The 16,696-nt window shown below is 47.8% G+C and overlaps 1 protein-coding gene across 14 annotated transcripts in view; it reads left to right on the forward strand.

Annotated features, from left to right (window-relative positions):
- Positions 1–16,696, forward strand: part of PITPNM2 (phosphatidylinositol transfer protein membrane associated 2) — a 158,325-nt gene that overhangs the window by 18,794 nt on the left and 122,835 nt on the right. The window lies entirely within an intron of this gene.

Below are 16,696 nucleotides of genomic sequence, written 5' to 3' on the forward strand. Positions count from 1 at the left end.
GGTTACATCCCTAGTCAGACTACTAAGATCCCACATGCCCCATAGCCAAAAAAAAAAAAAAAAAAAAAATTAAGATGTTACCCAAACAGAAGTCTCAGGCTTGTGCTAGAACCTCAAGTGGGCCTTGTGATGGCTCACATCTTGTTTTTGCTTGTGGAGTACCTGGCCTGGTCCAGGCACTGGGAGATGTCCACACCTGCGGCCTGGCCAAGGCCCTGCAGCTCAGCAGTGAGCTGAGCTGTAAGCTGCATCCCGGGCTCTTGCGTCCCTGTCCATTAGTGACCAGGCCTGGTCGCCACTTGTGAACGACATCTGTCTCCACGAAACGCTTGTGCACCTGACACTGGGCATGGCCTTTTATGGCTCTTGCTTGCTCTCAGGGAGTGGAAAGATAAATACCTTTTCAAAGACCAGATGCCAACTGCCTGGGGTCCCCACAGCTGCAAATGAGTGGGAGACAGGCCTGCCAGGGGCAGGTGCTACAGCCCTGGGGGAGCCGGGAAGTAGCTGTGCCAAAGAACGTGTTCCCCCCATGCAGACAGTCTGTTTGGAGTATGGTTCTGACACGGACTGCTCTCTCAGATTTGTTGTGTCCTCACCTGCCTTTTGGCTGAAACTGACTTTTAAAGTGGGCTTTAAAGATTCTGCCTGCCAGTCAGGAGATGTGGGTTCGATCCCTGGGTCAGGACAATCCCCTGGAGAAGGAAATGGCGACCTACTCCAGTATTCTTGCCTGGAGAATGCCAAGGACAGAGGAGCCTGGCGGGCTGCCATCTATGGGGTCGCAGAGCCGGACCCGACTGAACGACTGAGCATGTGCTGCGATGTTTAGAGAACAGTGTGCGCAGAGTGTGTCGAATGGCACCTGGGGCCTCACAGCTTGAGGAGCACTTGGTTTTCTGTGTCTGGCCCGAGGAGGCTAGGATGCTCACTCACAGGCTATGTATGGCATGGTGGCTGGGAGGACCAGTCTGCTGATGGGGGTAATGTGGTTTGAAGGATTCCAATCAAACACCCCCTCTCCCTCCCAGCAGGAGGTTCCATGGGGCAAGCTCTGGGGCTCCTGGGGCTGCGTAACCAAGCACCACAAACTGGGTGGCTTAAAACAAGAGCAGTTATTCTTTCTTGGTTCAGGAGACCACGCGTCCAAATTTAGGATTGCTTCCTCCTGGAGGCTTAAGGGGAGGGTCTTACACATCCCTCACTTATGGTGGTGGCTGGCCATCCTCAGCTCTCCTTGGCCTATAGATGGATCTCCCCTACCCCGCCATCTCTGCCTCTGTCTTCATGTGGTTGTTTTCCCTCTGTGTGCATCTATTTCTGTATCTCTTCTCCTCTTTGTATAAGAACACCAATCAGGGACTTCCCCAGTGGTCTAGTAGTTAAGAATCCACCTGCCAATGCAGGGGGCGCAGGTTCGACCCCTGGTCCAGGAAGATCCCACCTGCTACAGGGCAACTAAGCCATGTAGTGTGCTACAGGTATTGAGCCTGCTCACCCTTGAGCCTATGCTCTACAGCAAGAGAAACAGCTGCAATGAGAAGCCTGCATATTGCAATGAAAAGTAGCCCATGCTCACCACAACCAGAGAAAGCCCACAGCAGTGAAGACCTAGAGCAGCCAAAAAAAAAAAAAGAAAAAGACATCAGTCATACTGGATCCAGGCCCCTGCCCCCAACCCAGCTTGACTTCACCTAATTACATCTGCAGAGATCATATTTCCACATAGTTCAAGTTTTGAGGTTCCAAGGAGGACATGAACTTGGGGGACACGCTTCAGTATGGGCTCCGTACTTGCAGAATGAATAGGGGAGTGAATGAGTGATTGAAAAGCCATCCATGTACGTCTGCACAGGTGTGTTGATGCAGGAGACCTGGGGCTGCTGCAGGGGCGGCTCCAGGATCTGCTCCTCTTCCCGGCCAGGCTCCTCTGACCGCTGGCCTCTGCACCCTGAGTCAGCACATGGGCTGCCCCCTGACTCAGCCCGCTTTCAAGATGACAACAGTAATGTTTATTACAGGGGAAGGGTCACGACACACCGGGTGTTCTCTGCTTCCTTTCTGCCCAAGATCTCCAAGTTGTCTTTGTTTCTTTCCCCCTCCCCTTGGAACCAAGATAAACAGTAGGGATGGCTCGATGATCTTGAACAAATCACTTCCCTTTGATCCTCTGCCTCTAGTGTTTGCAAATGAAGGAGGCTAACCTGGATGCCTCTGAAGGTCTCATGGTCTATGATTATTTCTGTTTTATTGCTGACAAAATTCAGTTCAGTTCAGTCGCTCAGTCGTGTCCGACTCTTTGCGACCCCATGAATTGCAGCACTCCAGGCCCCCCTCTCCATCACCAACTCCTGGAGTTCACTCAAACTCACGTCCATCAAGTCGGTGATGCCATCCAGCCATTTCATCCTCTGTCGTCCCCTTCTCCTCCTGCCCCCAATCCCTCCCAGCATCAGAGTCTTTTCCAATGAGTCAACTCTTCGCATGAGGTGGCCAAAGTACTGGAGTTTCAGCTTTAGCATCATTCCTTCCAAAGAACACCCAGGACTGATCTCCTTTAGAATGGATTGATTGGATCTCCTTGCAGTCCAAGGGACTCTCAAGAGTCTTCTCCAACACCACAGTTCAAAAGCATCAATTCTTTGGTGCTCAGCTTTCTTCACAGTCCAACTCTCACAGCCGTACATGACTACTGGAAAAACCATAGCCTTGACAAAATTAGAGGCCAGGAAATCATGCTCTTGGACTCCATGGGGGGCAAGACTGAAATCCAAATGCCCTAATTTCCAGCTTGTCTCTAAATTCCCTCTGTCACCTCCTATAGGAAGCCCTCTGTGATTCACTTAACTCATGTGGTTCCTTGGGTTCTCACTGTGACTTTTGTGTGACACATGAATTCACAAATGCTAATGTGCTGTTCAGCTGTGTGTGTGTTTTTTCCATGTTCTGTACCCCCCACTTTCCTCTGTATGCAAGAGCTATTTGCTGCCCTAGTCTGGCTCCCGTCATGGGTCGGTACACTGAGTCGTGGACCAGACTTAAAGTTATAAGCAGATGATTAAAGATGAGGAAATCTACCAGAAGGGGGGAAAAAAAAGAGGAAGAAAAAGAACTTAGGTGCTTTCAGTAGATGTCAGAAAAGCATTTAATCAAGTTCAACACCGTTGCTCTTAAAAACATAACAATTAAAGCGTAGGAATAGATTTCAGCATGACAAAGAGCATCTCTAATCAGTATCAACTTAATCCTTAAGAGTGAAACACTCTACAGCGTTTTCCAAGAGGTTCAGAATGCTACTGGAGACTGTGTCCAAAAGAGATCTGAGGGCCAAGCATTTTAAAACGTTGCTATAAGTGGAATTCCCTTAATGTTAGTTGCAAGACAGGCAAGAACCTCTCTCACTAAAAATCATCACTTCAGAGTGAAGCCAGTGCTATGGGCTAGGAAAGATGCTGAACAGAACACTGAGAAACAAGGCTGCAAAATTGATGCTTCGAGATGGATACAGTTTAGGGGTTCAAAGTAGATACAATATTTAGAAGTAATAAGATGATATGGTGGCCAAGTTAAAAAAAAAATGATGCCTTCCCTAGTGGACTAATGGTTAAGAATTCTCCTGCCATTGCAGGGGACACCAGTTCAATCCCTGGTCCAGGAAGATTCCACATGCTGTGGAGCAACTAAGCCCATGTCCCACAGCTACTGAAGCCCACGCTTTAGAACCCATGCTCGGTAACAAGAGACACCACTGCAATGAGAAGCCTGAGCACCACAACAAAGAGTAACCCCTGCCCACTGCGGCTGGAGAAAGCCCGGGCACAGCAGTGAAGACCCAGCACAGCCATAAATCAATGGATAAAATTAAATAAACCAGCTCAAGGACACTGGATGAACCAGTTTGTTGGGGACTGAGGCATCCTTCATGTTTCCCTGGTGATGATCCTGCTCTTTCTCCAAGGCATTTCTTGTCTCTCTCAGAATAAACAGCGAGCCCTCGGTGTAACTCAGTCTTTCAGGGATGGGTGAGTCATCCAACTGGCCGGAGCTACCAAGATGCAGATGAAGTTTGGGTGTCATGAACCCGGCTGTCCTGGGGGGCCTTGGAAGAGCTGGATGGGGGCATGCCTGCCAGACGGCCCTCGGACTGAACCCCGGGCTCTCTCAATTCCTTTTAAGGTAGCCTTCCCTCCTTCCTGTTTCTTTTCCTTTACTCTCCTCAGTGTGGTTTTGCCACTGTTAATCTTTTGCCTTATTTTAGCCACCGTTGTTTGTTTGAGCGGCCAAGAGGGCGAGTATAACTTTCCGAGGACTGAGGGCCTCGAGCTTTGTGGAAGTTTGTTCCTTGAAGCCTAGGGGCCTTGCTGGTCAGCCCCTTTCTCAATGGTCAGGGTTGCTGCTGGCCTGCAGACTGGATCATGGAGGATCACGGGCAAGTGCTCCCAAGCTTGGTATGTATGTACTGATCCCTGGAGAGCTCTCAAACCTGGGAACCAGCTCACTGGAGAGGGTTGGTTTCTTGATATACTTTCCACTTCTTTAGGAATATGTGGTTCACAGGATTAAAAGGTAGATATAATGTGGTTTCCAAAAAAATGTATTTTAAAATCATTTGGACTACCTACTTTTTTTTTTTTTGCATTCTACTGTTCCAAAAGAAACACTAAATGTTGACTTTAAAAAATTAAAATAGTTATTAAAATTAAAAATTTAAAAACTCTTATTCAATTAAACGTATTTAAAAACAATTTTATGTATTTGACTTTACCAAGTCTTATTTGCAGCACGTGGGGTCGGTCTAGTTCCCTGATCGGGGATCAAACCCTGGCACCCTGCATTGGGAGCTGGGACTCTTAGCCTCTGGGCCACCAGAGAAGTCCCCACTTACACTTTTAGCACCAATGTTATTGCCCTCTCAGTGGTGTTTATCTTCCTTTGAAATTACCAAGTCTGATTTTTCTACCTCAATCGCCACAGTCGGTCTCTTCCTGCCTCCCCTCAATCTCTTCCTTTCCTGGCAACTCAAGACTCATGGTTTTCTAGTATTTAAAGAATATGACTTAGTTTTCCAAACCTTTTTTTTTAAATAAATTCTTTTTTCATTTTAAAAATTTTATATTGAGGTATGTTTTTTTAAGTTTTTTGGATGTGGACCATTTTTTAAAGTCTTTATTGAGTTTGTTACAGTATTTCTTGTGTTTTATGTTTTGGTGTTTTGGGCTCGAGACATGTGGGATCTAAGCTCCCCAACCCCACTCCCCTGGAGTGGAAGGCAAAGTCTTACCCCTTGGATCGCCAGGGAAGCCCCTCCACTACTTTTCTTCACTCACTGTTTACTCAGTCATCCTTTCATGTCTTCAAAAAATTACTATAACACACAAAAAGTTGTACATGATGTTATCCCAGACATTGGCAAGGTGTTAAATAAACTAGATCAAGTCATTATGCTGTGCATCTTAAACATAAAAAACTAGAAGAAAGAAGATAAATTAGATACATTCCTTGATTTATAGAACTTACAAATTCATAGTTTCCAATAAAGTAGTCCAATAACAAAATAATAAATAAAGACCATACTTGGTATGAAAAATATTGTTTGGATAAGTAATACAGTATATTCAGTACTTGGTACCCAATGTCAAAGGGCTGAGAGGTAAACGTAAGTCTTCTTTGCTTCCTGTCTGTAGTCCCCTGGTGCGTGTATCTTTCAGAAAGATGCTCTGCATATATGAGTGTATATTACTTCAGAAAACCACAAATGACTGCCTCCCTATGCACCTGCTGTTTTGACTTAACAATTCAGACATCTGGCGGTCCTCCTCTGTTGGTTCATTTAGGCTGTCCGGGACTTTTTTGTTTCCCGTCTATTTTTTGGCCTCACCCCTGCCTCATGCAAGACCTTAGTTCCCGGATGAGGGATGGAACTGCCCTCTGCAGTGGAAGCACAGGGTCTTAACCACTGGACCACCAGGGAAGTCCCATGCCTGGAGCTTTTTAACGATGGGCTCGATGGGCTCGTTATTTGGCTACTGGATGCATCTTCATTTCTTAAACCAACTCCCCATCCATGGAGTTTTGCATTGTAACCAAGGAAGAGCAAACCGCCTCAGTGAGTCTCCTGGTTCGTAGGTTTTAATGCAAATAGGCTTTCAAATCTGCAGAATAATTTTTCCCGAAGTAGAATTACTGGGTCAAGGAGTGTTTGCCTTTTATTTTCTATAGCTACTGCTCAATTGCTCTCCATAAAGGTAGGACCAATTGACACTCCAACTTACGGCGTGGGAGCAAGAGACAGTGGTTTTTAACCTCAAAACCCCAAGCAAGGAAGAGCTTTTAAGTAAAATGAAAATCTGGAGAAAATTGGGTGAAAGCCTTTCTACCGCAAAGGGCAAGTCTAGCAGAGTTCCTGGCCAGCCGGCTCCCATTAGATGTCCACTCAAGCATGGCAGTGGGGGAGCCTGTGATTCCTCCAGACAGACTATGGCCTGTAAGGTTCCTTCCTGGTGGGGGTGGGGGGACAGAAGCTGTTCAGGGCCCCCTCTGTCAACTCATCTATCATCAAGTAGCTGAGAAGCACCAGGAGCTTTAAAATTACAATATAAGGACTTCCCTGGTGGTTCAGGGGTTAAGACTCCAATTTGCAAGGCAGGGGATGAGGGTTCAACCCCCTGGTTGGGGAACTAGGATCCCACGTGGCAGCTAAGCCTGTGTGCCACAATTAGAGAGTCCATGCGCTGCAACGAAAGACCTTGCACGCCACAACTGAGATCCGATGAGACAAATAAACAAATCATTTTTTTAAAATTACAAGATAATGTTGCCAGGTAATAACATTATTTTTAAAGAGGTACCATTCACAGACATTACCTGGGGTTGGGGGAAAGAGGGCCTGGGGAGTTAGTGTTGAATGATTATAGGGTTTCTGTTTGGGGGGATGAGAAGATTTTGGAAACAGGTGGTAATGCTAGTTGCCCAGCACTATGAATGTGCTTAATGCCGTTGCACACTTAAAAATGCTTAAAAATGTTAAAATTTATGTTATGAATAATTAACCACACACAGAGGAAAGCTGTAATTCCCTGTAGCCATCTTCTCATGAACTAAAGGACACTAAGAAATAGGAAAGATCTAATCTAAGAATAAAAAGAGAATAAACAGAGCTTTTATTATGGCTTGCTCCATTGACCGTGCAGGTCTCATTTCACCTTGAACTGGAGGGGGCCTAGTGGTGCCTAGTGCTGGCCTGTCCACTGGGGTGTGGGAGCCGGGGCAGGAGGCCTTGAGAGCTGGAGACATAGGAGCTCAGATTGGGCCGCCCGGGATTCCTCCGTCTGGAGAAGATCCTCACTCTGACTTGGGAGGCCTGGGGCTAACCCACTCCCCCTAGGCCACCCCCTGTTCTGAGGTGCTGGGCCCACTCTTGGCCATCTTATATTTTTGCATTTAAACAAAAGAAGCCTGTTGCTGGCTTGCTGTTAAATGCTTTGGGGGTTTTTTGGCCACATTCTGTACCAGGGATGGAACCTGTGCCCCCTGCAATGGAGGCACAGAGTCTTAACCTCTGGACCACCAGGGAAGTTCTATCCCGGGATGTTTGTTGAGCCCAGTGAGAATGAAGCAAGCAGCGACTTGGGTGTGGTCTTTGTCACCGTATCTCCATGTCCCCAGCAGCTCACTTCAGAAAAAGAGCCTTTGCCCAGCTCTGTCTGCAAGCCAGTGAGTGGAACAGGAGTCTGAAACTGCTTGGTGGCTCTGAGCAGACATCTCTGCTGGGGCTCGAGGGATTGGAAGTGCCTACCAGAGAGGCGCTGAGCCTTGTGCATGGACACCGGCCTCGCTGGGCGCTTGGGGTGCTACCAGTGAGAACAGTTGTACCAACTCTGTATCGTCAAGCCGCCTGGCATGCTGGTCTGTGCTTTTAGAGGGTGTGGAATGTACACATGGGCTTGCTCTCCTGGAACACGGTGGCAACCCCCTGAGCCTCAGGCCGTGTCTGGCCTTAGGCTCTGACTTTTTTCATCTCTCCACATGTGGGGTTTGTGGTCCTCACCCTGTTTGCACAGACAGAGTGCCAGTCCTTGGAAAGACTGTGACACTCGATTGATTCCGTGGCCACAGAGTCCCCTACTTGCCCAGTCACTGCAGAACCAGCTCATGACTCTCAGAGCAGGAAGCGGCTTCTAGCTGTGTCGCTAACCCTCATTTCACAGTCGAAATCCAGATTCCAGGAGGCAAGATGGCCAGCTGGCACTTGAACCCCGTCCGTGTGCTACCCAAGGCCCTGAACGCTCTGGTTGGTGCATTTTAAATCTTCGAGGGTGTTCGTAATAAGAAGACTCTAAGGAATGAAGTAGGTCAGATAGAGAAGGAGAAACATCGTGATATCCATTATATGTGGAATCTAAAAAGAAATGATACAAATGAACTTACAAAACAGAAAGAGACTCCCAGACTTAGAGAACAAAGTTATGGTTACTAGGGGAAAGGGGGGAGTGGATAGTTAGGAAGTTTGGGACGGACACGTCCACACTGCTATCTTTTAAGTGAATGACCAACAAGGACCTTCTGTACAGCACAGGGAATTCTACTCAATGTTATATGGCAGCGTGGATGGGAGGGGAGCTTGGGGGAGAGTGGATACGTGTATATGGCTCAGTCCCTTCATTGTTCCCCTGAAACTGTCACAACACTGTTAACTGGCTATACTCCAATACAAAATAAAAAGCTTTAAAAAAAAAATGGAAACAAAGAGAGACTAGATACTTCCTGGGTGGTCCAGTGGTTAATTAAGACTTCACCTTCCAATGCAGGGGATGCAGGTTCTGCCTCTGTTCAGGGAGCTAAAATCCCACATGCCTTGTGGCCCAAAACCCAAAATTTAAAACAGAAGCAATATCATAACAAGTTCAAGAAAGACTATTTAAATGGTCTACATCAAAAAAATAAATTAAAAAAAGAGACCCTAAAGCTGTGAGTTCGTAGTGGACGGAAATACAGCTGACCTTCCCTCCAGGCGTGCCCCCCGCAAAAGCCCTTGTCAGAGTGTTGGGCCAGGCTGCTGGCCACGCAGCCGATGCGGCGAGTTTCCATTTGACTCACAGTTGTCTGGAAGGTGTTCACCGGGCACTGTGACTGCCAGGCTGACACGGCTCCTCCTGTGGGCGGCAAACGCGTGTGTCCCGTTAAGAAAATTGCTACTTTGAAAAACGAGCTCCGAAGGGAACTTTTTGGCTCTTACTAAAATTAATAAAGCAACCCGCCCCACACCTGAAATTATTTAAAAGAAGGAAAAGGGAAAAAAATTAACTTCCACCCAGGAGGAAAAATACCTCCGTTATTCAGCCTGATCTCAGAACTCAGCAGAAGAAACTCTCCCTGAGGCAAGCTTAAGCTCCCTGTCATCCATCCTTCCGGAGCGGTGGTACCTCGTCCTTGTCTCCTGCCTCTCTAGCGAGATGAAGCTTAGGCAGAAGCTGCTTCAGACACAAGCGAATTATGCTGTTTGCCTCTTGAGGATTCCCCACAGTCCCGTGCTCCCTGGAGACATTCCCGGGGTGGCTGTGGATTGGGGCGGTCTTGCTGAGTGAGTCTTTTTTCTTTTTTTAAAGATTGATCTATTTATTTACTTTTGGCTGTGCTGGGTCTTCACTGCTGCAAGCGTGCTTCCTCTAGTAGCAGGGAGCAGGCACTGCTCTCCAGTTTTGGTGCTCGGGCTTCTCATTGCGGTGGCTTCTCTTGTGGAGCATGGGCTCTTTGGTGAACGGGCTTCGGTAGTGGCAGCATGTTGGCTCAGTAGTCATGACTGGGTTCTCAAGCACAGGCTCAGTAGCTGTGGTGCATGGGCTCAGTTGCCCCAGGCATGTGGGATCTCCCAGGACCAGGGATCAAACCTGTGGCCCCTGGACTGGCAGGCAGATTCTTAACCGCTGGACCACCCAGGAAGTCCTGCCAAGTGAGTGTTATCGGAAGCACTTGAGTCCTAAAGAGTTCCTTGCTAAAGAAGTGTCAGGGGTTATCAAACGTGCTTACCCAGAGGGAGCAGAAGAGGGGGCTTGAGGGCTCTGCTCCCAACTGGCAATGGCCTGAGGCTGATAGTGGGTCCAGGCCTGCCAAGATGTGAGTTGGTCTCTCGGGTTCCCCGTGGTCCAGAGTATGATGGGGATATGGCCCAGGGAAGCCACCTGAACCCCAGAGCCTGGCCTCCCCAGGGCTGAGGCACAGCCTTTACAGACAGGCCATGTGTTTGACAATACTTACCGCATCCTGTAGCCAGATGGTCTAAACAACCCATCCGTGGTACAGGTATGTAAATATTTTCCGTGTTTATCATGCTGCTGCGGTATTGACGTTAACAAGGATGAAGAATTACACTCATGCAGTAATGCACCAGTCAGGTCACAGGAGGACCACCAAAGCTGACCCCCCCTCTGCCGTGGAGGGAACAGATTTCAGGACAAGCCTGGCCTCTTGCTCCCTCTTGCCCAGACACCGATTTCCTCACCCAGAGGCCCTGGAGAGCCTTCCTCTCAGAGCTCTTGGCCAAGACAGAGATTCTTATCATGAGCAGTATGTTTTTCGGTTAGCAGAGCTCTGTGGTCAGCCTGTTGCCCTCTTTGCTTTGCCTACTAGGAAGTCCACAGCCAAGTTTGATTTTTCCAACTCATTTGCATGTAGATTGTCCTCAATTAGGAGTTTCAGCATAGAGGATCATGTGAGGTGTCTTAAGGGCCAGGCCTGGGGGTGGGGGAGTGGTGTACATCCCTCTATTCACAGAACTAATCACACAGCCCCACTAAGAATCCAGGGAGCTAAAGTGTAATTCAGAAGAGGAAATTGGATCAAGCCGGACTTCCACAGGGAACGTTGTGGAAGGAACAAACAAATTCACAAAGGACACGGAGATAAGAGTGCCTCGGCTCCCAGGGGGCAGAGGTGAAGACTCCAGTGTGTGCGTCTCCCTGTAAACTAGACATAGGTAATTGGACTTTGTTCAGTGTTTTGGATTCTATTTCAGTGTGCTTTCCCTTCTGCCAAAACTGCAGTGTTGCAGAATGTTGGAGCCAAATGGAGAAGTGTTTTATTATTAATAATTTTAAAAAAAATTTTGGAATATAGTTGATTTACAATGTTCTGTTAGTTTCAGGTATACAGGAAAGTAATTCAGTTATATATATACACACACATGTATTCATTCTTTTTCACAGTCTTTTCCCACATAGGTGACTACAGAGTGTTGAGTAGAATTCCCTGTGCTAAACACTAGGTCCTTGTTAGTTATCTGTCTAATATTTAGTATTGTGTGTACATTAATCCTAAACTCCTAATTTATCCCTCCCCATCAGGTTTCCCCTTTGGTAACCATAAGTTTGTTTTTGAAGTCTGTGAGTCTACTTCTGTTTTGTAAATAAGTTCATTTATGTCATTTTTTTAAGAATTAGGTTCCACATATGAGTGATGTCATGTGATGTTTGTCTTTCTCTGTCTGACTTACTTCACTTAGTGTAATAATCTCTCAGTCCGTCCGTGTAGTTGCAAATGGCATTATTTCATTCTTTTTATGGCTGAGTAGTATTCCATTGTATAAAATAAACAACATCTTCTTTATCCATTCCTCTGTCGATGGACATTTAGGTTGCTTCCACATCTTGGCTATCGTAAGTAGCGCTGCAGTGAACATTGGGGTGCATGTATCTTAAAATTATGGCTTCCTCTGGATATATGCCCAGGAGTGGAATTGCTGAATCATACGGTAACTCCATTTTTAGTTTCTTAAGGAACCTCCACACTGTTCTCCATGGTGGCTGTACCAATCTGCATTCCCACCAACAGTGTAGGAGGAGTCCCTTTGCTCCATACCTGGAAAGGGCTTTTAGACATCAATCTTCTCACTGTACAGCTGGGGAAACTGAGGCCCAGAGAGGGGAACTGACTTGCCCAGAGTCAGCCAGCTAGAACTCTGTTCTCAGCCCCCACACCTGGGATCACTCCCCAACCCCCACCCACCACAGGGAATTCCACCAATATCTCTGTCCACACTGTACAAGTCCCTGCTCTGGGCAGGGCCATTCAAAGTCATTCTTTTTATGGCTTAAAAAGAATGACTTTTAAAAAGAATGTTGAATTGATCAGCTGATGGATGGCCTGATTAGTCCATTGGATCATTGGAGAAATCCCCCAGCCTTTCCAGCAGCTGTTTGAATCTTAGCACAGGGCTTGATTTCAGCATTTATTCCACTGGGATTTGGGGAGTGGAAAATCAGTCTTTTCCTCAGACTCATTCAAGCACTGACTTCTCTTAGTGACTCATATGTGAGAGTGTGAAAGAGCTTCATAACAGAAATTTCCCCCAAACCCATTAGAGGGCTTGACTGCTGTGTCAGTGTTCTGCTGCAACAGAGGACTCCCCTAGCTTAGTGGCTGAAAGCACCATTTATTTGTTGATGGGGTGGCAATTTGGGCAGGGCTTGCTGGGGACAGCTCATCTCTGCTCCGCTGATGTCAGTTGCGATGGCTTGACTCAAGGTGGAAGATGTGTTTCCACACATGACCAAGCTCCCAGGGCTGGTGGGTGGGTATAGGCTCTTGACTGTCAATTGAGGCACTGGTTCCTCTGTGCGTGACCCCTCCCCATGGCTGGACTGGCTCAGTGATCTCCAGCTAGTTGGGCTTCGTACATGATGGCTGCCCACTCCCCCAGGGGACAAACAGACACATCCATGCCTCCTCCTTCTCCTCCATCCTCTTCTCTTTTTTTATTGTAGTGAAATACATATAGTGTAACATGTATCACTTTAACCATTGCTTTAATTGAAGCATAGTTGGGATTGACACACATGAGCCTATAGAGGGATGAGACTCTAGAGGGAACTCTATTCAGTGCTCTCTGGTGACCTAAATGTGAACTAAGACCAAAAAAAGAGGGAATATTTGTATACATGTAGCTGATTCATTTTGCTGTAGAGTAGAAACTAATACAGCATTGTAAAGCAATTACACTCCAATATAAATTAATTAAAAAGCAACAGCATTGTGTTAGTTTCAGGTGCACACTCTAACCATGTTTAGGTACAAAGATCTGTGGCAGTGTGCATTCATACCATTGCAACCATCTTCACCACCCACAGAATCCTTTTCACCTTGCAAAACTTAAAATTTATCCCCATTAGGCACTTAACTCCCCGTCCTCCTTCCGCCAACACCTGGCAGCCACCCTTCTACTTTCCGTCTCTCTGGACTTGACTCTGATGGGTGCCTTGTATAAATGGAATCAGAGAGTATTTGTCCTGTTTGTCTGGTTGATTTCACTCAGCATAACATCCTCAAGGCTCATCCATGTTGTCGTATGTGACGGGATGTCCTTCCTTTTGAGGGCTGTATACTATTCCTTTGTATAGATCACATTTTGCTCATCCATCCACCTGTTGACAGGGTGGCCTGCCTTCTGCTGTTGTTACTAGTGCTGTTGTGAACACTGTGCTAGCATTTGCTGGAGTCTCTGCCTTCAGTGAGTTTCAACCAGTCCTTCCTTAAGGTTCTGTTCCAGTGTAACTCCCTGTCTCCCCAGTTCTCCCCGTTCTGTTGGTCAATACAGGACAGGGGGCCAGACTGGATTCAAAGAATAGGGACTTCCCAGGGCCCTGGCCCACAAGGGGCCACCAAGGTAAACATCCAGCACAGCCACTCTGGGAGAAGCTCTTTGCAAAAGAGGCAGGTGGATCCACTCATGCTAATGCATCCCCGCTCTCAGATGCCCCTGGATCTCCCGGGCTCCCAGAGGTCGGGTGCTATGGCAGAAGCTGCAGTCAGACCCCAGTGGTCCCCTGCCTCCAGGCGGCTGCAGCGCCTGCCGTCTGCTCTGTACTGCTAATGGCTGCGCCTCTTATTACATAATCTGTTATTCTGGGCTGCACCAGGCCCTGGTTACTTGTCAAAAGTTTCTAAAAGCCAGCTGTATCAGCTCCAGGCAACTGGGGGCGCTGCCCCTCCCTCGTAGTATTAGTCACTCTGTACTTAGCTAAATTTAACTTTTTATCATCCAAATGATATTTTTGTGGGCTTGGGATTTTACATAATGCTACCAACTGCTGCAGGCTAAGAATTTCTCCTTTCTGTTAAGCGTGTGTGTGTGAGTGTATGTGTTGGGTGTTTTCCCCTGTGAACTTTTGCACACCCAAAACAGCCCTGTTCAGCTCCTCTCCCCGCTCTGCCCTCCCCGACCTGGGTTTGTTCTGCAGGCTTGGTTTCACTTCCTGCCAGCTGGGAGCAGATCGCCCCTAACAGCTTCCTAATGGCCCCACTAATGCGTCCTTCCTCACTTGAGGCCCCTTCACTTTGAAGGTCTCTAAGGGTTTCCCTGCTGCCTCCACGTCTGGGCTTCAGAGAGAGATGTTCAGGTTCAGAGTTGAGTGTGTTGAGAAAGCAGAGGGAAGGATCCAGAAAGGGGTGCTGGGTGGTGACTGGAAAGGGACAAATAAGAAGCCCAGCCATCGCCCCCCCCTCCCCCCCAAAGGGCTGGGGGTCCAGGAAGCAGGGTCTTTTTCTGTACTTGTGGGCGGCGGGGTGGAGAATTCAGGGCCGAGGGTGCTGAGTAGGGACACCTGGCCTCTCCTTGGGGTGGTTCCGGAGCAGGACCAGGGGATGTGGGGATGCAGCGTGGCCATCCTGACTCTCCCGGAGCTCCTGCTGCTAAGCAACGGCGGCCCACCCTGGGCTCTTGTGCAGTCCACATAACCGTGCACAGGAGGTGTCTGCTGCCGTTTTCCAGATGGGGAGACCAAGGATGGGGTCGACCACAGTGTAGTAAGTAGTTGTAGTAATTACAGTGGCAGCAAACACTGGGTGCCTACTGTGTGCCAGGTCTGGTGCTGACCACTTGCCTTCCTGAGCTCATGGACCCTTCTTGGCGGTTCCATGAACTAGGTAGTAGTGTTAGCATGCCTTTTTTTTTTAAATACTTATTTTATTTCTTATTTATTTATTTGGCTGTTCTGGGTCTTAGTGGCGGCATGTGGGATCTTTTTTTTTTCTTTGATTGCAGCATGTGAGATCTAGTTCCTTTCCTAGGGCTTGAACCCGGGCCCCCTGCATTGGGAACGGGGAGCCTCAGCCTCTGGACCAGTAGTGAAGTCCTACTGTGAGTGCTCTTCTACAGAAAAGGAAGCCAAGTCCAGAGGAGTTAAGCAGCTGGCTTGAGGCCGCAGGGCCTAGAGATGGCAGAGCCAGATGTCAAAACCTGTCCGCCCAGGGCGCTAAGCCGATTCCCAGGGCCGGGCTGCCGACAGACAGCAGAGACCGGACTCAGACTGGGCCCTGTGCCCACTGCGAAGCCTCACTAAGCTGATTCCGGCCGCATCTGGTCGTCGGGTCTCCTCCTGCCAGAGGACTGTAAGGTGCAGCAGGCTGTGCAGTGTGTCTGGGCCTCTCAGGGAGAGTTAGCTTGACCCTGGGGAGAAGAACCAGGGGCCATGGGGCAGGAACAAGAGAGAAACTCACTCTCATGCCTTTTTTAGAAATCTTTTCAGAAGGTATTACTCATTTTAAATTATTTTATTAAAAATCAGGAACTCCTAGCTATGTACCTAAAGAATCAAAAACATATGTCTACATAAAAACTTGTATGTGAATGTTCTCGGCAGCATAATTCATAATAGCCCCAGAGCGGAAACAACCCAAGTGTCCATTCACAAATGAATGGATAAACAAGAGAGTCGATCCACACAACGCCATGCTGTTCAGCCACAACAACAGAATGAAGTACTGACACACGCCACGATGTGAATGCGCCTGGAAAACATGATTTGAAGTGCAGGCAGTCCAACACACAAGGCCACGTGCTGACTGTGTGATCCAGTTCATGCGAAGTGTCCAGAGTAGACGGATCTGCAGAGACAGAAGCAGACGGCACTGGCCAGGGGCTGGAGGGGAGGGATTTGCCGAGTGACTGCCAATAGACGTGGGATTTCCTTGATGGGGGGCGATGTTGGGCTGTGTGATGAAGATGTTCCAGAGCTCGAGAGAGGTGACAGTCACACAACTTTGTGAATATGCTAAATGCTGCTAAACTGTACCCCTCAGAAGGGCCATGGGACTTCCCTGATGGTCCAGTGGTTAAGAATCTGTCTTCCAATGCAGGCAATGCGGGTTCAGTCCCTGTTTGGGGAAATAAGGTCCCATGTGAACTTTTTTTAAAAAATGGGTGAATTTTGTGGCATGTGAATTACATCTTCATAAATCAGAAAATCAGGAGCTATGCCTTTAGATGGAATCCAAAGCTGGACAGCCCCTACCTGTTATCAGCAACCTGGACAACTTGCTTGGGTACCACTGCTGTTTGCATCCATCCCTCTCTGCCCGTTCTTCAGCCACCTGCCTCCCCCGGTCTCCATGTCAACGGGGGATGGAAACAACAGTGTTTAACTCCAGCCATGCTACCCACTCGTTTGGAACTTACACTCTCAACCAGGGCCAACTTTAGACATGTGGACGTCTGGGCAAGCTAGTCATTTGGCACCCCATCAAACCAGTATTCTTTAAGTGTTTGTTTGACATTTATTTAGTGGGGATGAAGAGAGACTGATATTCTATTAATAGCAGTTGTGTAGAGAAACAGATTCACTTACTAATTCATGTCCACCGACTAAAACATTTAGGGATCTGAAAATTTTTCAGGAAAGCAATTCTGACTTCTGTTCTCAAAGGA

This window comes from Ovis aries, chromosome 17 (assembly GCF_016772045.2).
Source record: "Ovis aries strain OAR_USU_Benz2616 breed Rambouillet chromosome 17, ARS-UI_Ramb_v3.0, whole genome shotgun sequence".
NCBI lineage: Eukaryota > Metazoa > Chordata > Mammalia > Artiodactyla > Bovidae > Ovis > Ovis aries.